The sequence below is a fragment of the Nerophis ophidion genome, linkage group LG20 (genome assembly GCF_033978795.1).
Source record: "Nerophis ophidion isolate RoL-2023_Sa linkage group LG20, RoL_Noph_v1.0, whole genome shotgun sequence".
Taxonomy (NCBI): domain Eukaryota; kingdom Metazoa; phylum Chordata; class Actinopteri; order Syngnathiformes; family Syngnathidae; genus Nerophis; species Nerophis ophidion.
The window spans coordinates 41,487,883-41,493,882 of record NC_084630.1 but is presented as its reverse complement, the minus strand read 5'-3'; the positions used below and the strand labels follow the sequence as shown (position 1 = coordinate 41,493,882).

At 41.4% G+C, this 6,000-nt stretch overlaps 1 protein-coding gene across 1 annotated transcript in view; it reads left to right on the top strand.

Moving 5' to 3' along the window:
* The window catches only part of lrba (LPS-responsive vesicle trafficking, beach and anchor containing), a 971,728-nt gene that overhangs the window by 137,015 nt on the left and 828,713 nt on the right, over positions 1-6,000 (top strand). The window lies entirely within an intron of this gene.

Genomic DNA, 6,000 nt, shown 5'->3' with positions numbered 1-6,000 from the left:
GTACTTTAAATATTTAATGAAATATTTGTGTATTAAATATTATATATTATTAACAATATTATATGTAATATTACAATACATATAATAATAAAAACATACAACAATCCACAATGCACTTCTGCCATGACCCTCCCACGCCAAATTCTTATTGGTTGACGTGTGTGTGACAATTGCTGACATTTTCTTTGTCTCTTCCGCAAATGAGATAAATAATATTTGATATTTTACGGTAATGTGTAATAATTTCACACAAAAGTCACTCCAGAGCATACTTGCCAACCTTGAGACCTCCGATTTCGGGGGGTGGGGGGGCGTTCTCGGGGGTGGGGCGGGGTCGTGATTTGGGCGGGGCTAAGAGTCAAATACTTCATATATATGTATATATATATATATATATATAAGAAATACTTGACTTTCAGTTAATTCTAGCTATATATATAATATATATATATATATATATATATATATATATATATATATATATATATATATATGGGCTTCACGGTGGCAGAGGGGTTAGTGCGTCTGCCTCACAATACGAAGGTCCTGGGTTCAAATCCAGGCTCGGGATCTTTCTGTGTGGAGTTTGCATGTTCTCCCCGTGAATGCGTGGGTTCCCTCCGGGTACTCCGGCTTCCTCCCACTTCCAAAGACATGCACCTGGGGATAGGTTGATTGGCAACACTAAATTGGCCCTAGTGTGTGAATGTGAGCGTGAATGTTGTCTGTCTATCTGTGTTGGCCCTGCGATGAGCTGGCGACTTGTCCAGGGTGTACCCCGCCTTCTGCCCGATTGTAGCTGAGATAGGTGCCAGCGCCCCCCACGACCCTGAAATAGAATAAGCGGTAGAAAATGGATGGATACATATATAAATTAAATAAATACTTTAATTTCAGTGTTCATTTATTTACACATATACACACACATAACACTCATCTACTCATTGTTGAGTTAAGGGTTGAATTGTCCATCCTTGTTCTATTCTCTGTCACTATTTTTCTAACCATATGCATGTACCGTAGATGGCAGTATTGTCCTGTTTAAGAGTGTCACAACATTGCTGTTTACAGCAGACAAACTGCTTTACGGTAGACGAAAATGTGACTGCTGTTGATGTGTGTTGTTACCGCGCTGGGAGGACGTTGATGAGACGACCTAACAATAAACCCACATAAGAAACCAAGAACTCGCTCTCGATCATTCTACAGTTATAAATAACGTCATTGGGCAGACATGCTGTTAATATTTTGGGAAAGCGGACGTGAAAACAGGCTGTCCTCACTCAGGTCCGCATAGAGCTGGAGGGGGCGTGGCCTCCAGCTCTGCCTGAATTTCGGGAGAAAATTTGTCCTGGTAGGTTTTCGGGAGAGGCGCTGAATTTCGGGAGTCTCCCAGCAAGTATGCTCCAGAGTATATGTCGCAAACTATAAAAAAAACTGCTACTTATAGTCCGAAAAATACGGTGGTCCTATTTTAGATGAATTTGATAGTTAAAACAAATACAATGGAACTCATATTCCAAGATATTATCTCATCTGAATGTATTTTTTTATATTTGATGAAATATGACTGAATTGATGCCGATGTCCAGGAATCCACTTGTCTTAAAACCCCAACATCTTGACATGCAGAGGTGTGGTAAATGTGCCACCAGAGGGTAACTTACGCCCTCCTAGATTTTCGCTCGGCCTTACCATTCTTTTGTTGAGCGGGATACATAATCTGTACGTGTTTGGAAAAACACCGCTTCAAAGTGATTGTACCTGAGAAGCCTTGTTTTCATTGAACCTCAGTCCTCCCCTCCTCTCTCTTTATTTACATATAGAATATCTAGTCATTCACGGAGCACCAAACAAAATAAACCTCTGGCGCTTTTTTTTTGTTGTTGTAATTTGCAAAAAGCTCTTGAAGAAAGTCATTGCGGGTATCGCCTTACGCTCCTCTGTTCCAAAACGGTGAAGTAACCACGGGCCGGTGTGGGATTGTGGTCTGGGGAGTGAAGGCTGAGTTAAAGACGTGCGTGTGATGCATGTGCAGTGGGGGGTTGCTGCCAGTAGGGGGCGCTGGCAGACTGTCTGGGTGCAAAACAAATACTGTATCACAATCCACCGTGTGCATGGGGGTTTAACATTTTATTTATTAGAGCAGTGGTGAAAAAGCTATACACTGTATAATAGTATTTTTTTTAAAGATCAACAATAACAAACTGTTTTATTTATAAGTCACTCTCAAAACATATTTGGACACTTTACACACAATGGTTAAAAAGAACAAAAGGTATTAGCGGCATGGAGAAAATTCAGGAAAAAAATCAAATAGAGAATAAATAAAAGCTAAACCGTATTGTTTGAACACAAATCTGTTTTAAATGGTAAAATAAATGGGTTGTACTTGTATAGCATTTTTCTACCTTTTTAAGGAACTCAAAGCACTTTGATACTATTTCCACATTCACCCATTCACACACACACATTCACACACTGTGCTCAATGACACAGCGGACGTCACTTGGATGGTAGAAGGTGGGGCTTGAACCAGGAACCCACAGCCACGCCGTCCCGTTTTAATATAAATGTTTCCATTTTAATATACCCCTCCATCCATTTTCTACCGCTTGTCCCTTTTGGGGGGGCGGGGGGTCGCTGGTGCCTATCTCAGGTGCATTCGAGCGGAAGGCGACGTACACCCTGGACAAGTCGCCACCTCATCGCAGGGCCAACACAGATAGACAGACAACATTCACACTCACATTCACACACTAGGGACCATTTAGTGTTGCCAATCAACCTATCCCCAGGTGCATGTCTTTGGGGGTGGGAGGGGCCTATCAATCAATCAATCAATCAATCAATCAATCAATCAATGTTTATTTATATAGCCCCAAATCACAAATGTCTCAAAGGACTGCACAAACCATTACGACTACGACATCCTCGGAATAACCCACATATCCCCAGGTGCATGTCTTTGGAGGTGGGAGGGGCCTATCCCCAGGTGCATGTCTTTGGAGGTGGGAGGGGCCTATCCCCAGGTGCATGTCTTTGGAGTCGGGAAGAAGCTGTAGTAGCTAAAGGGAACCCACGCAGTCACAGGGAGAACATGCAAACTCCACACAGAAAGATCCAGAACCCGGGATTGAACCCAGGACTACTCAGGACTTTCGTATTGTGAGGCAGATGCACTAACCCCTGCACCACCGTGCTGCCCCATTTTAATATATTTTCTTGAAAATACATTATATGCATATGATATGATAAATGTATGTTCTCGTTCTAAGCTTTTTTTTTAAAGCATTGAAAGCTTCCCCAAAATATATTAAAATAAAAATGTAATTCATTTAACTCACAAAACTGTTGTATTTTGGAATGCATTTTAAACCATGGATTAAAAGGTACAATTAAAAGTGATATACTAATATAGTAATCCATCCATCATGTTCTACTATATATCCACTGAAGTCACCAAATGTTTTTTTTTAGATAGGTAGATAGATAGTGCTTTATTGATTCCTTCAGGAAAATCAAAATTCCAGCAGCAGTGTACAGAGTTGAGATCAATTTCAAAAGTAAATAATGGGGGTATAAATGGAAACACAATAAATATTGCAATAAGAATAAAACTAAAAAGCAACAATAGGAATAAAAACATAACAGTAAAATAAGAACATACCAAGAGAAACTAAGCAGTAGTGACCATGTTATGAAAAAGTATTGCACTCTTATTGTTTTGCATCCCCGTTTTATTCCTCACTCTGGACGTTAAGTGTTTGCTTGATGTTCAAAATAACTTTAAATTAGCCCTAACTTAATAAGAATGATAATTAGACTGGGACGTCACGAACCACCTGCAAAGGGTAGGGTTTTGATATGAATAGTGAAGAGAATTGTGAAGTGAATTAAATTTATATAGCGCTTTTCTCTAGTGACTCAAAGCGCTTTACATAGTTACACCCAATATCTAAGTTACATTTAAAGCAGTGTGGGTGGCACTGGGAGCAGGTGGGTAAAGTGTCTTGCCCAAGGACACAACGGCAGTAACTGGGATGGCACAAGCGGGAATCGAACCTGCAACCCTCAAGTTGCTGGCACGGCCACTCTACCAACCCAGCTATGCCGCCCGGGGTTTTATTGACTGCACTTTTATCCAAATCTTCACCATACACCCTTCATACCGTACCCTTTTACAATTTTATGTTGTATTTTATTTATTTTTTTACCAGTTAACTAACAAAAGATTCAAATGTGACCTATATGGTGCATGTAACTGACGCACGGAGTTTCTGGTAAAATGTGAGCTCCAAACACACACACACACACGCATGCACACGGTGCCTGTCCTCTTGAGTATCGCACTTGCAGGTGGGGGCGGTGTGCTCCCCACAAAAGATACATGCATGTGCTATAAAAAAGCCAAAGAAACTCAATTGCAATTTTATTGTCCCGTTTGATAGATTTCCTGCCACCTTTGTAGCGCTCGAGCTGTTTGTCACTGTTGCTCTCTCCTCCCACTGCTGCAGGGCTGTGTGTGTGTGTGTGTGTGTGTGTGTGTGTGTGTGCGTGTGCGTGTGCGTGTGCGTGTGCGTGTGTGTGTGTGTGTGTGTGTGTGTGTGTGTGTGTGTGTGTGTGTGTGTGTGTGTGTGTGTGTGTGTGTGTGTGCGTCTTTGAATACGAGTCGCCAGGCGCGTGTTCCTGGAGGAAGCCCTTCTCGCTGCGAGTCGCATTGAATATTCATGGGCAATAGTCCAACTGGAGAATCAAGGCCTCATAAATACACGCACACATGGCGATACATGCATCCACTAATATCACCTTTAACACGGTCCCTTTCAAAAGCAGTACAAATTCTCACTTCCGAGAGTTGAACTGTGTCCCCAAAAGTGTGTTTGTCATGGTGTATACAGCAGTGTTTTTCAATCTTTTTTAAGGCAAGGCACTAAGTTGGGCGATATGGCCTTTTTTTTTACTATCTGGATATTTTTAGGTCATATCGCGATACCACAAATATATCTGGATATTATGCCTTAGCCTTAAATGAACACTTGATGCATATAATCACAGGAGTATGATGATTCTATGTGTCACACCTATGGATCATGTTTTGTTTTGTCATGTTATGTTTTTGATTTTGGACATTCAGTCACGTTTTGCACTTCCTGGTTTTGTTTGTTTCCATGCCAACGTATTAGTTCCCACCTTGTCCCACCCCTGCCCTCAGTCCCGCACCTGTTCCTGATTATCACAGCCATTATTTAAGTAATTATCTTTCTGTTCATCACTCTGGGATCTTCACACATGCGCACCCTACCCATGCTGCACCTCCTTCATGTCCTTGTCCATAGTTCCATGCCGTGTAAGTTTTTGTATTTATGCCATTGTGCTAGTTTTGTTTATAGTTTATCATTCATGCCAATCGAGCAAGTGTTTTTGTTTCATGTTTGTAGTTTTGCATTTATGGGGTGGCATAGCCCGGTTGGTAGAGTTGCCGTGCCAGCAATTTGAGGGTTGCAGGTTCGATTCCCGCTTGTGCCATCCAAGTTACTGCCGTTGTGTCCTTGGGCAAGACACTTTACCCACCTGCTCCCAGTGCCACCCACACTGCTTTAAATGTAACTTAGATATTGGGTGTCACTATGTAAAGTGCTTTGAGTCACTAGAGAAAAGCGCTGTATAAATATAATTCACTTCACTTTATGCTAGTCTTTTGTTTGTTCAAAGCCAAGTGTCTGTACCTTAGTTTGTTTATTTTTTATTATAGTTTTAAATAAATAACTATGTACTCACGTCCACGCCTCGCTCGTGTTGATCCTCATCTGCATCGAAGAAACAATCCATGTCCAAGCCAAGTTATGACACTACGTGTCTACATTAAAACATTCGCGTTTATTAATATATGCTCAATTTTAAACGTTCACGCAGAGAAGGAAATAACAATACCGCATTTTTCAGAGTATAAGTCGCACCGGGCTTCACGGTGGCAGAGGGGTTAGTGCGTCTGCCTCC